This window comes from Culex pipiens, chromosome 3 (assembly GCF_016801865.2).
Source record: "Culex pipiens pallens isolate TS chromosome 3, TS_CPP_V2, whole genome shotgun sequence".
NCBI lineage: Eukaryota > Metazoa > Arthropoda > Insecta > Diptera > Culicidae > Culex > Culex pipiens.
Window position 1 is genome coordinate 85,453,046 of NC_068939.1, and position 15,335 is coordinate 85,468,380.

At 37.5% G+C, this 15,335-nt stretch overlaps 1 protein-coding gene across 2 annotated transcripts in view; it reads left to right on the plus strand.

The window, feature by feature from the left end:
• Window positions 1–2,132: 2,132 nt before the first annotated feature.
• LOC120418680 (F-box/WD repeat-containing protein 7) overlaps window positions 2,133–15,335 on the plus strand; it is a 48,888-nt gene continuing 35,685 nt past the window's right edge. The window contains exons 1-2 of one of the 2 annotated variants that reach the window (XM_052710289.1): window positions 2,133–2,522; window positions 2,854–3,165. The gene's annotated coding sequence lies outside the window, so the exon portion shown is untranslated. The remainder of the gene's footprint in view (window positions 2,523–2,853; window positions 3,166–15,335) is intronic. The other variant, XM_039581136.2, reaches the window with a different exon arrangement.

Genomic DNA, 15,335 nt, shown 5'->3' on the forward strand with positions numbered 1-15,335 from the left:
CTATTTTCAGCTTAGTTCTTTTCTCGTCCAGCGCTCTTGGGTCTGCTGAGTGTATGCTGCCAAAATCGATGAAATTTAAAGCTATTTTTCACGAAAAGTAGCTTTTATAGAGAATATTTCCTGGCATCACTGGCTCACTCCACAGGCGCTGCTGGTGGTGTTGGTGGCCACTCTTTGTGCTTTATTTGCCTTCGCTTCTCGCTCGGTTTTCTTCAGCCTTCGATTGGAATGGGTAGTCAAAAATGAAAAGTCAAAATCGTCAAAATACTTAGCGCGTTTGTTTTTTTGATGGCGCTTGCTAATTATTTACATGTTTCGGGATTATTTTTCAAGTGAGTGACTAACTAATGGGCAAAGCAACATGTTGCCGGTAGGTAGGTAGCAATTTTATATCTTAGGCGCTTTAAAATCGTTAGCGCAAGTGAAAAGGTATTGATGGCAACTTTCGTTAAGCCACCTCTACGCATTTTTTTTAAAATGATGATGGTGCGATTCCATAGTAGAAAATGTGAAAAACATGCGCATTTTTTTTTAAATGGTGATGGTGCGATTCTATAGTAGAAAATGTGCAAAACATGCAAAAAATTGAAAAAGTGACTGTAAAAACATGAAAAAATTAGATAGGCGAAATGTAATTATATTAGGTGGTAGAGTAGACCAAATACTACCAAAAACAAACATTAACTAAACAAGATTAATGTAAATTAAAATACTAAAAATGAAACAAGAAAAACATAAAACAAGAGAAGTAAAGTTTTTCGTGGAACAAAAGTTGCTCAAAATGACTTCCTGAACACGGGAAAAATAAACATTTTCGAAAAAAAAAATTGTGCAGTAGAGGGTTATTGTTGAGTTTTACCGTTTCACTCCCGATAAATTGCAACGATGACCACAAAGTTACCATCGGGAGGAAATTGGCTTTGTTGTACACGCAAAATCCACATAACACAGATCTGTGTAAACAAAATTACACAGATTCTTCACCAGTACTAGCTGTCAAATCTGTGGAACTTTATTGCCCAGATCTGTGTAAAAAACTACACAGATATTCGATCAGCTTCTCTTTCAAATCTGGGTAAAAAAGTGTTGGCGATTTTTCAGCAGTCATGCAGTCATAGAAAACTTGGTGAGTTTTTTTTCAAACAATGTCATGCTTTTAAATATTGTTAAAATATGTATATTATTCCAGGAATTGGAATCCCGTTGAACTAAAATCAATGCCCTCGAAGTCAATCAGATATTCTAGAGCCAACAGATGACGGTAAGTCATAAAAAACGAATAACATTCGAGCTCTAACCTCACTTAATCAATATCAGTTTTCAATATTAATGTCAGGGTTTATTAGAAAGTAGGTTTATTTGCATTAATAAAAATATATAAATCTTGTTTTAATAAGATGAAACCACGGTTGAAACATCAAAAATCTTATTTAAAATCACAAACATTTTTTTTTCTAAATTTTTACCCAGATCTGTGTAAAATTCTACACAGATTGCTGGTTGAAAATTTACACAAATTTGACAGACAACGCCTGAACACAGATCTGTGTACAAGGCTTTTACACAGATTCTGTATATTCCCGCTTTTGAGCGATCTGTGTCAAATATTATACAGATCTGTGTTATCTGGATTTTGCGTGTAAAAAACATGAAATTTATAAATTTAAATTTGTGTTTTGAGTGCAACGAGATGTTGTGTTGAACGCGAGGTTAAACGGGTTAAACGTAACTGAACAAACATTTTGTCGCTCTGGCACCAAACTTTCTGTCTAACTAAAAAGTATCAGTGTTTGCGTGTTGCCGTCGGAGGTTTTGGATGATGATGTTGGCCATTTATGCAAGTAAAAATAGTACATATTTCATTTTGTTTTTTATTAAATTAGCCAAAAACCACCGACATAATTTTTTGTCAGAGAGAAAAAGTGCGGCGAGAGTGGAAATCGCTCGTTACGATTTAGTGCCAGAGCGACAATATTTATTTTTAAGCACCCCATTTCCTGCAACAAATTCGTTTCCACCTTTTTCAGCTTCCTTGCATTTTGCTCCCCTGCAGCACAACTGTCAAACGTTCTCGCGCGCGAAACGTCACTGGCCGCTGCTCCGTGGGCTTCTCTCCACTTCACACGCACACCAGCAGCAGCCAGCAGTCTGTCGTCTCGTCGCGTTCTCGTCGTCAAAAACCTTAAAATTTTCAGCCATCATTCAGACCAGAGAGACTTGCAGCCAAGCAACGCGCTCCACATTCCCGTGTGCGGTGCGTGCAACACACAGAATCCGCGGATTTCGCCGTCGTTCCCGTTCGGAAAAACGGGTTGTGGACACGCGTCATTTCGGAGGTGCCTCGCGCGAGTGTCGATTTTCGGTTCGTTTCGTTCGGGGGCGGAAGCCAAAAACTGCGAAATTGCGACGCGATCTGGGCGAGAGAAAAAAAGTGAGCAGGAAAATTGAAGTTTAAGGGTTTTCGTGGCTTTCGGTGGGGGTTTGCGGGCTGCGGAACGGGACTCCGAGGATTACACGCCAAGGTATGGGGAATCGGCCACATTTTGGCCAGTGGCCATTGCGTATGGGGAGAGAGACACAGAGGAGAAGTCTTTTTTCCAATTCTTTCCTCTGTGTCTCTATCTCTCTTTATGGTTCTCCTCCTTTTCCACGCGCAAGAGGTTTTGTGCTGGGAAGGGAAGAAAACGGCCAAGAAACGCAAGGCCTACTGTGTGTGTGTGTGTGCGTACGTTTGGCTGGGTGTGTGTGTGTATTTCTGTCTGTGTGACGTTTCGACCGCGCAGCCTACTTGTGTGTTTCGAAACAGCAGAAAATTTGCGTCTGCAAGATTGTAAATATTTTGTTTTTCTTTAGATTTCGCAGGAAAACACGGAAAACTCGCCGTCGTGATGTTCGCCTTGGAGTAGAAAGGAAAGGTTCCAAGTGTGAAAAGTGCAACAGAACGAGAAAGCGCTCGGTGAAGCAAATTCAAAGTGTGAAAAGTTTTCTAATCGCAAAAAGAGTTCAAAATCCAGTCCAAAATGCGTTCCACTGAGGCAGGCTGCCGTAGCTGAAAGTGCGGAATTTCCGTCAAAACCCACCAAATCTCCAACCTTCGCTGAAGGCCAACTTGCTTGTGACGTGACGCGCGACTATTTTCGTCATCACCTCGTCGCCACTGATTAGGTAAGTCTCGCCCCGCTCCATAATCAAAACAACCTCAAAAACCGCACGCAGAATTTTATTCTGCGTGCGGTGAGGCTTCAAGAGTGTTGTCTTCGAGATCATTGAGAGCACCAGCCCAGCGCTGAATAGTGGTGTGTGCAGAAAAATTAATTTATGTCTCTCCGTGGCTCATATGACTGGGGCGTGAAGAAAGAAAAAAAAAATCGAGCTGAACTGGGCAGCGGCAATGTGTGTCTGTGAAGTAGCACACAACGACGACGTCGTCGTCGTCGGGTTAATCAGAGCGATGGAGGCTTGTGCGACGACGGACGGTGTGGCAGGTTTCAGAGCAAGATTGGGGTGGAAAAAGTGATGTTCATGCGTTCTTTACCTTGAAAGTAGGAAATATGTGTTGTTTAAAAGGACGAAGCATAATCTCCGAGCAAGTAGGCAAATCTTCTGTTTGGCGAAGATCCATGGATTAAAGGATAAAATGAAAAATAATATATTCTATTCTGCATGGGGGTAGCTAGGAATACGGTAGAGTTTGTTTCACTAAAGGGATGTGTTGTGTTTGAAAGAGTCTATTTGATTTTCTGAACTTTAATTTGCAACCAACTTCAAAATCTACGCATTCAAACCCGCTGAGAAGACCGCTTTAAAGGTAGTCTTGCAGGGTTACCAAGACCGCCCAGCACCTGAAGGGACACCTCTCGATCGCTGAAATACAGCCACGGGGGATAAAAGTGCTCTCGCACAACAATCACGGGTACGCACACTCTGTACCTGTTGTACTTCGAACGCGTCACCGTCAAGATCCAAAACCTCCGACATACCAGGACGTTGGACGGTTTTTGGGTAAACTGTCAGTTATACTTCAAGAACCAAACGAGTGCAACGCAATGCCACCGTTGCCAAAATTTCGGCCTCGGCTCGCGGAACTGCAACAGAAAAAGAGATCTTTTTACCCAGCGGGAGTTCTTTGCTGTCGCGGGGGAGATGATGATGCTGTCCTGGATCACGTATCGAATAACTACAAGACCCGACACTAGGGCCTGAACCATAAACAACAACCGGCTGTGCTAGTGTAAACTATGATATTCGAAAAAATATCTGTTTGTAAACCTTAAATTTCAAATTTTGAAATATTTTTTTTAAAGTTTCAAAAATTTTCAATAGTTTTAGAGATACCGTCAGTTGAAAATTACAGGCTAGTTAGGTGACATCCAGAAAAAAATCATCTTTTTGAATTTAAGAATATCTCAAAAAACTAAAATTGACCGATTTTCAAAGCTCGAGAAAGAAAATTGTAGGAAATTTTCTAAGCTTTTCAAAAATATGTTTTTGAAGAAGTTTTTTTAAAATGCAAAAAAAACGAATAGAAATCAAAAATGTATATCTTAATGTATTACTTGAAGCCGGTACAATTTTGTTTAAAAAAAAAGATTTTTAATAATTTTGTTGGTCTAGATTTTCGATATTCCAAAAATCGGGATTGCCTCAAAAGGCCGAAACTCAAAAGGCAGAATCTCGGAAGGCCGAAATTCAAAAGGCCGAATTTTGTCTTTTGCCCAGAAGGCAGAACGTCTCAAAAGGCCGAATGTCTCGAAAGGCAGAATGATTACGGAATTCAGAATTTTGTTCATATTTTCACGATTTTCATTGATTATGATGTTCAAAGATACAGTAAACTAATTAACTGTGTTCTTTTTTATAATTTTAAGCAAAATAAATACATAATGAGTACATTCTGTTTATCTTTACCGATCATATTGTTACCATGCATACAAATGAGTAGAGTAGAATGAATTAAAACATTTCAAAAGTGTTTCAATCTTGTTGTTGATTGAATTATGGTGACGATAACCGAAATTTGATCATTCGTCACCAAGTACTTAAATGAATTCAAATAATTACAATTATTTTTTTGCGGCAAATAAATAGAATATTTTAAAATTTTGTTAGCAGCCTTCTTTTTTTGGAAACCAATGTTTATTACATAACTATGGTTTAAAATAATAATAATAGCAAACCGCGCCCAAAAAGGCGGAAACGCATTACAAACGAAGTTTGGAATGCGTTTCCGCCTTTTTGGGCGCGGTTTGCCTTGTGAGATTCGGCCTTTTGAGCATTCGGCCTTTTGGGATTCGGCCTTATAAGAATTCTGCCTTTCGAGTAATTTGGCCTTTTGAATTTCGGCCTTACGGGATTCGGCCTTTTGAGATTCTGCCTTTCGTAGGAGACCCCAAAAATCTCGTTTTTTTTATAGAGCAATTCCATCTCAAATCAGGAATTTTTCTGGTACTTTTGTACCCGACCCTCTCCGATTTCAATGAAACTTTGTAGACATGTTATCCTAGGCCTAAATAAGCCATTTTTGTGTATATGGAGCCAATTGTACTCGAAAATGACATTTGAGAAGGGCGTAAGTTATTTAGATATTTTTGTATTCTGTAATTTAAAAATGACTGTATCTCGAAGCCGTTGCATCGTACCAAAAAGCGGTCAAAGGCAAACTTATGGGAAATTGGACGAGCTTTCCGGTAAAAATATTTTCGAGACTGAAAAATTAAGTCTGTCATATAGAAAATGCCAAAAACCACCCAAAAAGCTGTTTTTTCAACATTTTTGTTTTTAAAACCGCTGTAACTTCGCAAGGGTTGGACTTAGGACAATGGTCAATATGGAGAATTTTATGTAAAATTGTCTGGAGAATCGATTCCCACTATCGGCCTTGAAAATTTTGATGTTTAGACCACTTTTCAAAAAAAAAAAAAACGGTTTTAGTAAATGATTTTTGTATTTTTTTAGGAGAGACATACCATCCTGCATTTTTCGTGAGACTTTTTGTAACATTTTAGCCTATTTCCTCAAAAAAATTTAAATCGTGACTTCACCTTAAAATTTAACTTTTAAGCATAAAAATTAAAAAATCCCATAGAAGTGGCGTGTATTTTTCAAGACAAACATTTAAAAAGGGCCAAAAATTGAATATTACGCCCATTTAAAATGTTAGTCTTGATTTGAAAAATTTCAAAAAAAAATTTCGAAAAGATCGAAAAATTTCACGAATGTTTCATGTTTTAACATTGAAAATCGGACCATTAGTTGTTGAGATATCGACATGAAAAAATTGTGGGTTGTTTTGGTGAGACTTAGAAAACTTCAATTTTCGTGTTTCTTTTTTTTAAAGCGGTTGTATCTCAGCAACCCGAGGTCCAATCTTCAATGTCTCTTAGACAATTTTATAGCAAATTTTATGAACCTTTCAAAAAAAAATATTTCTAGAAATGGTCACTCATGGTCACTATTTTTAAAAATCGAAAAATTGCAAATATTTCGCTAAAATCATACTTTCGGAGCTCTTTATCAAAAAATCTGTAAAGTAGTTTTCGATTGCAAATTCAATTTTGCATTAAAAAATATCGTCAAATTTGTTTTAGCATGAAATTCCAATTTTTTCCAAAAATCATTATTTTTTCAAAAATTTATAACTCGGAGGCAGATTTTTTGACCATGTTTCTCTATGGCTCAAAAGTTGCGGATTTTTGTCCCCTAAAACATATCAAAAAATCTCGAAAATAAAAAAAAAACGTATTTTGGGAAATTGAGTTTTTGTGAAAAAAAGTTGATAAAAAAAATCTGCAATTTTTTTTCCGTGTGCCTATTTTTTCTCAATAGTCCTCAACAATAACTACAACTTTGCCGAAGACATCAAATTGGTCAGAAAATTCACTCAAAAGTTACAGCTGTTTGAATATTTACATACCATTTTTGTATGGACAGCAGCCAAAATTGTATGGAGACTTGTATGGGTGAACCAATGACGCAAAATAGTTTATTTGGTCATAGGGAAGGCCCCCACAAAGTTTGAGCCAAATCAAAAAATACAAAAAATAAAAATGGTCGAAATCGGCCGATTCCGTAGAGAGTTGCTCAATTAAAAAACTATTCTGGCTAATGTTTGGAATATTGTAAAAAGGGTGGTTTTTGTAAGAAAACCAGTCATGTTGTACATTTTTAGAAAGGTAATTAATGATCTTTTTCGAAACATTGAAGATCTGACAACCCTATCAAACGTTATACGCACTTAAGTGCTATTTATACCCTTTTTTGGAGGCCGGACTCAGATATTTTGATGAAAACGTTGTCCGGATCTGATTTCCAACGAGTCCAAAAGATTGAAGATCTGATAACCCTATCAAAAGCTATGACCACTTTTAAGTGTAAATTATACACTTTTTTGAAGCCGGATCTCATATTTTTGATGAAAATGACGTCGTTGAGCTGGCGGTCGTTTCCTACGACCGAGTACAGTATGGAACTGACTGAACAACAATTATAAACTGGCAGATTATTCACAAATTTTTAAATCATATTGGGGGTTGTAATTTGTAATACACAAGCATGGATGACAGCAGTGTTTCGTATACAACCTTTTAATATCAAAATTAAATAACTGTAAGCAATGTTTTCGAATAAGTTTCAACGTATGCACCGCACGTTTGCAAGGCAAAGCAACTATTGACAGCTGATGGTACGTGGTGGAGAATCATCTATCCCTCTCTCGCCGTTGTCACTTCGGATGCAGTGACTCGAGGCGAAAATAAAGAGAAGATCGTGTGAAGCAAGTGAAGACAGAACAGGATGTGCGCTGCATCGAAGAAGACAGCAAAAAAAAAACGAGAAGCCGATCGAACCCAATCCTTCGGGAGACTCAAAGTTAAAAAAAGAGAAGAAGAACCTAAGGCTTTGCATAATGAGCTTTTTTTTCATTCCTATTTCGAGTAAGTGAGTGCGGGGTGAGTCAGTTTTTTTATAGCTGGGAAATGTAAACAAACGGTTTCGCCTCGGGGAAGGGAACTTCGAGTTCATTTCCGGTTTGCCAGCAACCTTAGTCCTGGGAACAAACAATTTTAAGATCGATCAGCTGAGAAGACGTGGCTCTTTAAAACGAAAGTTTCAACATCAGTGAAAGAGTAATTTTACGCCCCAAAAGGACCCAATCCAGATTACCCAACCTGTTGGCCAGAGTTGATTGGTGTTTTTTTTTTCGTTTTCAAGGAAAAGGAGAAAGTTTAGCCTGGTCAAACCAGATTCCCGAAGGTTGATCCACCGTCTGTGCTGTCCCCTCACTAGTTTCTTTTGCATTGCTAGGTTGGGCCCTTCATACGCGACTGTTGCATGCCACGTTGAATACCTCGTGTGGATCCTGGCAGGACTGGTGTCGTTTTTTTTTGTTGTTGCGTTCATCAAGTTTTTTTTTGCGACGCGTTGTCCACGGCGCGAGAAGACTGTGTGGGTATGCATATAATACATGTCTAGAGTTTTTTTGAAAAGGTCCTATAAACAAAATTTTAAATTTTTGCTTTTTGGGTGTTTTTAGAACCGCCTTGAGTCAGGGGTATTCAAAAACACCCAAAAAGCAAAAAGTGAAAATTTTGTTTATAGGACCTTTTCAAAAAAAACTCGAGATGTCATTATCGTTTTTATCTGGTCCCGGCCATCTCACTCGCTCTTCCCAGGGCCCTCACGTCGTCTTCGTCGTTGTGTTGTTGTGGCTGGACTGCTTCTTCATGGGGGTATCCTGATGGCAGGGCCGCTCCCTCCGTGTCGTAATTACACTCTCCAAAGGGACGATGGATAATCGATACCAACATTCGCGAGTGGAGGAAAGTTCTCAAGGCGTTCGACACTCATAACATGTTCAGCACGTCCTTTTCGAAATGTTATCCCCCAAGTTGTTGCAACTCCTGCAATAAACGTACGCCAGATGGAGGCTGCATTCCTGCGTTGTGCCAAATTGCTGCTTTTACAGCGTGACCTCTTCTTGCTGGATCTTCTTACCGTAGTAACTACGCTATATAATTGATCATCAACGTACGTACACAACGCTAGAGATTCTACTAGAGAAAGGACACCATTCGCGTACTACGCGCGCATCAATGAGTCGTCGCGTAGTTTTGTTTCATTGACGGAAATTTCGAAATTGCCGGGTTTCGATTGGTTAATTGTCCTTCCCATGCTGATAGGGCAGAGTTGAATCATTTTCTGAGAAAGAAGTAGTTGCGCGAGATGCAATTATTATTGCATCGTTACCCCCGCTTTCGCACAGTAATAAACCATGAGAAAAGGGTACCCGTGGAAAGTATGTCACACAAGGATGGGCGGGCTTGGTTGTTGGGTGTTGTTACACAAGGCAGTAATTGGTATGCTTACGATGTGCGCGGTTTTAATGTGATGGGAAACTTTTGGTTTTCTCACGCCAACGCTGCGTTATCAGACAATTGCATTTTTTTCAATTTGGGCACATTTCAGATAATAAACTATGCTATTGATTTGTTAGGATTTCTAGACGATCCTAGAACTTTGCAGAACTCAATTTTATCAAATCTGTATTTTTTGCGATCAAAAACATCAATAACTAACACTTTTATTTCATTTTCTCAAAACTCAGATGAATATGATTGTGTTTCTATAAAGGTGACTTTTATTCTATTTAAATCCACGATGCTAAAAATGCCGTTAATACCAGCAAAAAACCAACACTTCTTAATATCTTGTTGGATTCTGTATAGACAACCCACGTTCCTTCATCTTGAGAAGGTAAAATTTAAAATTTAAATTTAAATTAATACATCAAATCTGGGTCAAATTTGAGCTCCATATATCAAGGGAAAGTGTGGCAACACGATGCTAAAAGTTAATTTTCCTTAAATGGATAGATTGTTAAAATGACGAGCGTACTTCATTTAAAAAAAGATCTATTTAAAAACAAAAACAAAATTCTAGATCTAGGTCTCAACACAAATAAAAAATGGTTTTTAATCTTTTTTTCAATTGAGAAAAGGAACTTTATCTGGGATAAATACTATATATCAGGCTGAAAACATAAATTAGAGAGCAAAGTTCAGAGAGGAGATAGAAAACTCCATATTTTGCTCTCTCCCTGCTCGCGTTTCGGCTCGCGCGCTTTTATGTCGACTGTCCAAAAGCTTTCATGCACACCCTGAACTACCACATTCATACCGTCCAGCGTGTACAAATTAGAAGGCTTTCAGTGTATTTTTTGGATGCGTTGTATGGGAACTCGAGCATGGAGAAATCCGAACAGGTTGGCGGCTGCTTGGGAGAATTTTCAGCGCGCGTTAGATTTTCATTGAGCACTCTATGATACGAATGCGCTTGGCTGTTTCATGATTCCAAGACGATTTGGCGTGTTCGCTCAAATATTTTTGTAAAACCTTTTTAATTGTTATAAATAGTAGAACAGCATGTTGCTTCCAAAAAGCATTTTTAACTGACATAAAGTAATAAATAGCTCAGTTAAAAGTGACCAAGAAAGTTCATCGCCAGATTTGCAAAATAATTTGGAAGAAAATAGAACAAAATCTTTGACCTACCACACATACCATAATTTCCTATACAAGTTGTACAAAAACAAAAATTAAAATAAAGCTTAAATAAGCTGTCATAATAATATCTACTTGGTTTGAGTTGCTTTTATGAACAACCAACTGCTAACTAGTTGAATTCTTGAGTATTGATCGTTTAAATTTCTTTTGGATTTTTTTTTAATAAATTGATGACTTTTTATTTTATTTTTGCAGATTTATATTGAGATATGAAGTGCAGTAAAATAACAAAACATCTCAGATTTGTTATACTTAACTATGGCTATTATTTTTTTGTGGCTATCAATTCAAAATTTGTTATATGCTTATAATTGATAATCAATGCAAAAATAAACGTTAAACAATATCCATCGATTGCACAAGTTTTTGTTAAATGAAAAAAATAATTTTCATCGATACTAATTTTGTCCCTCTATTTTTTAGGGAAATTTTGAAGAGAAACGTAAAATACAATTTTTAATGGCCAAATTGTTTTGGTCAGAAAACTAGAGCACGCGATAATGGTCAATATCCGGATTGTTTGCTTAGTGAGAATAATGAATAATTTTTGCTCTAATCTAATCCAATGGAACATAAGAGAAGTCATTCTCCAGGGAAAAACTTGTGGTTGGATTACGCCTCTAGTTTGTTTTGATTTAGTATTTTTATTTCATAAAAACAAGCTAATTATAGAAAACTACATTGTGAAAAGCATTTCAATTTAACACTTCTTAAAGAATGATCATTGCTGTAATTTGAAAAAGTTATTATTTAAATCAAAATGAAGTAATCAAAAATTCTCACAACAATATTGCTAACATCATCTAATTTTTGTTTATTATATATAAAAGTTATTTTAAAAATAAAATTAAGCTAAAAAGCTTAAAAATTACTGAAAAGATTTTTGTGTTGTGTTGTTCCTACATTTTGGCCACGCGTCGCCTCTGTCTTTCAAATATATTTCTAAAAAAGTATAACAAGACGGGTGTTCTTACAAAAACCATCCTTTTGACAATCGGGCGAATTGAAGCCAAAATCGTTTTTTAGCATAACTTTTGAAGTACTTTTCTAAAGTTTATAATATTAACTAGGGTCTTGTGGGACCCCAAGACGGATCGAATGCGACCAATACGGTTCAAATCGGTTCAGCCAGTTCGGAGATAACCGTGTGCATATTTTTCGGTGCAGGGACTTACAGACATACACACGCACAGACATTTGTTCAGAATATGATTCTGAGTCGATCGGTATACGGTCGAGGTCGAAAAATAAAGTGCATTTTCGAGTGATTTTTATAGTTTTTTCTCATTGAGGTGAGGAAAGCAAAAACAGATAGATGGGAATTTCCGAAGAATTGAAATCGAGAAAAATGGAAATCTTGAAATTGAGTTTTTAATTTTTCTTTCGAATTTCCCACACAGTTAATGCTCGTTTAATATTTCTAAAGGAAGTTTTTCCATCAATGATCTCTTACTTTCAACATTTAATGGTGGCCTCGAAATAATACTCCACCGTGTTCTACAAAGTACACGAATTTAAACTAATTTTCTCCATAGAAATCGAGAGTCACGACGAGGCCATTTTCACTCAAAACTCGGAACCAACAATTCCGTGGAACCCAATACGTTTGTAATTATAAATTTTGGGTTTTTTTTTTGGCTGGCGCTCTTGTACCCACAAAAAAATGAAACAATATCACGACTAAAAAAGTCGTACATGTTTTGGTTCTCACCTACCATCGTCGTCTCCCTTCAGTGATGATGATCCTCGGAACGGCCTCCTCTTCTTCTTCGTGGCGCGGACACTGTCTGAGTCTGTCTGTCTCCGATCCGAGCGTGGGTGCGAAGAACTGAGCCACAAAAGGCGTAATTGATTCCTGATTTTTCGTTGCTTGAACTCACGAATTCTCGCGTCTTCTCGCATGTGCTCCTCTCGAAAATAGCCTAAACTTGATTGCGGGGGCAGGGCTGTTGTTGTTGTTGGTAATTTTGGACGTCTGCGAACTTTCAAGGTTCGGTCGGGCGGCGGCGGGTTTGCATGGAACCGGCACGGTAACGACTCCAGGCTCGTGGGAAATTTCGTGCGGGATAAACGGGCGGCGGCAAAAGTCGTTAAGAATGTATCACTTTAACGAGTCGTTGCCGAATTATAGAAATCATCATTCTCACGGGAATGTTCGCCTTTGGGTGTAGGGAGAGAGGTTCTAGGAAGTCTTTTACATCTTGGCCTTTTGAAGACCTCAACCGAAAAGTTGATCATTTATTCGTCAAAAGTCAGTGATGCAAAAATCTTCTTTAAAAAGATTTTAACTGATCAGCTCTCATTGAAGAAGGAAATCAATAGAGTTTTTTGTTATTCTTCACTCTTATTCGGAATAAATGTAAAATGAATGCTCAATTATTGAATAACAAGATTTTGAGATGAATTTTGCTTTTAAAATATGTGAAAATACTAAAATTTAATGATGCTAAAGCCAACATTTAAGGAATTGACGAAAATCGCATTGACTCATTGATGTTCTTTTGAGAGTTTGAGAGAGATTTTCGTTATCATGTTTTATTATAACTAAACGACAATTCTCGCGATTGATAGTTGTTGATGTAGTTACGAAGCCGACGACATAGCAACTTCTTCTTTTCGATAACCTCTTGCTCGTCGTGATTCTTTGCTATTTTGCTTCTCCTCTCTTGGCAGACGACTGGCAAACCCATCGTCAGTTCAGTTCCCATCGTTGACGGGTCGCCGCAAAACTAAACTGTAATAAAACGCGTGATTGATGAGAGAAAATTAATTGAATCGAGCCAAAGAGAGAGAACGAGAGAACAAGAATAAAAATTCTGTATTCTGATCGGTGTTCGTGTGTGTGTGTGATGTATGCCGTATATGGTCGGGTGGCGGCAAATTCTGTGTGGGTTTGGCCGTGCGAAATGGGAGTTTCTCGATGCATTTGTAATTTATCTGGGGAAGGCTAGAGAATGGAATCAATCAGCGCGCGAAAACTATCAATCAAAGTTTTGGGCGAATTTATGAGATGCTTGAAAAATGTTCATACAAAACTGTTTAGTGATTGAATTATACACAGAAAAAAATAATGTAAATATGGAAGCTGTAATTTTTTAAGGTTGAATATTACCTCTTTTATGATGTAATTTTACCTCAATTTAGACTGAAAAAGTGACATTACACCAGAAAAAGGGGTAAAATTGACATTACACCAGAAAAGTGGTAAAATTAAAATTAAATCCAGAGGTAAAATTACACCTTTTTTCTGACATAAAAGATGTACCCCTTCCCAGATGTAATATTACCATGAATTTTTTTTTCTGTGTAGTTCTTAAAATGAGGGATTCTCAAATTAACGCACGCCTGCATGTCAAACTTGTTTGCTCCTGAAAAATTTCCCTGCATACATTCAGTCTTTTTGACAAAGATGCCTCATTACCACCCACAAAGCAATAATAACATAAATTATCGCAGCATTTCGTACGGTATGTCCACCGACACCGACGTAACACTCACGTAAAAAAGTTGACCCTTCTTTGAATCACCCCTCCGGTAAGTCCGGTGAGCTGTCAAACGGTTTTTCGAAAAATGTATCAGCAAGGCAACACTGATTCTATTTTGTTTGTAAACACAAATCAGCTGATTCATTCATAAACGACGATTTGTTTGCAAACAATGGGTCAAGCAGTGTTGCGAAATATATTTTTATCGGCAAGGGGTGATTCCAAGGAAGTAACTAGGGTGAGTCGTGCTGGGACACATTTCAGCAGATTTGTTACATGAAGTATTACGTCGGTGTCGGTGGTATGTCCACGCCTTCTGCATCTCCTGTAGATTCTGTGGAATGTGATCTGCTTTCAGAATCCTCCCTGCGGTAAACACAATGCAGTACGGCTGGCCGCTTAAATTTTTGTAATACATTTTCGGGTGTCGGATGTGCTGCATTTATTGATATTCGTGGCGATTATTAAAATTGATAGTTATATTTCAATCATAATTTTTCGACTCACGATCCAGATTTATCGATAAAAATATAACGATTGCTATTTGTCAGTGGTAAGACGTAATTTTTAAAATTTAATTTTTAATTTGTCGATAGAAGATTGAGATCATTCGATTGTAATTTCTCGATCTAATATCGACAAGTCGAGCCAAACATTTCATTAGGGCACAAAACCAAAACGTAAGCATTCGGGATTATTCCACTATTCCATTCATTAGTACCCTCCCTACATGCCCTCCAAGAATCAGATTGATAACAAACAATTTCCTATTGAAAAAATCAAAAACACAAAAGGGCCCATAACAATGTTCACTCCGAACCAGAAAAAAAGTTCAATTGTGCCCTTTTATTTTTCGTTAGTTTTTCGTAGTTGAGGAACTTTCTATGTTATAAAGTGAACTTTTCATACATTCTTAACACTAATTCACTTCAAAACAACGTTTGGTTTACGTTTCACCAAGGATTTCTGCAGAAAAAAACTTCGTCGAAACACAATATTTAATACGGTCCCGCGGATGCTGTTCAGTGCACTTTTGAAGAATTTTCATGTTTCACATGCCTTATGCTCACCATTCGATCACAAAACTTCGCCAATTAACATAATGTTCGCTGAATTCCTCATTATTTCTAACTGAACAAAAGGTCCCATAAACCTCATTCAAAACAACAATCGGATGACAGCGCTTTAGTGCCCTTTTAATTCTCTTCGAAGTTGCATCTAGAAAGGGCCCATTATGAACAACAGTTGGAAAGTGAAAAGGGCCCAATAACGAGATTTTTTTAAATTATGA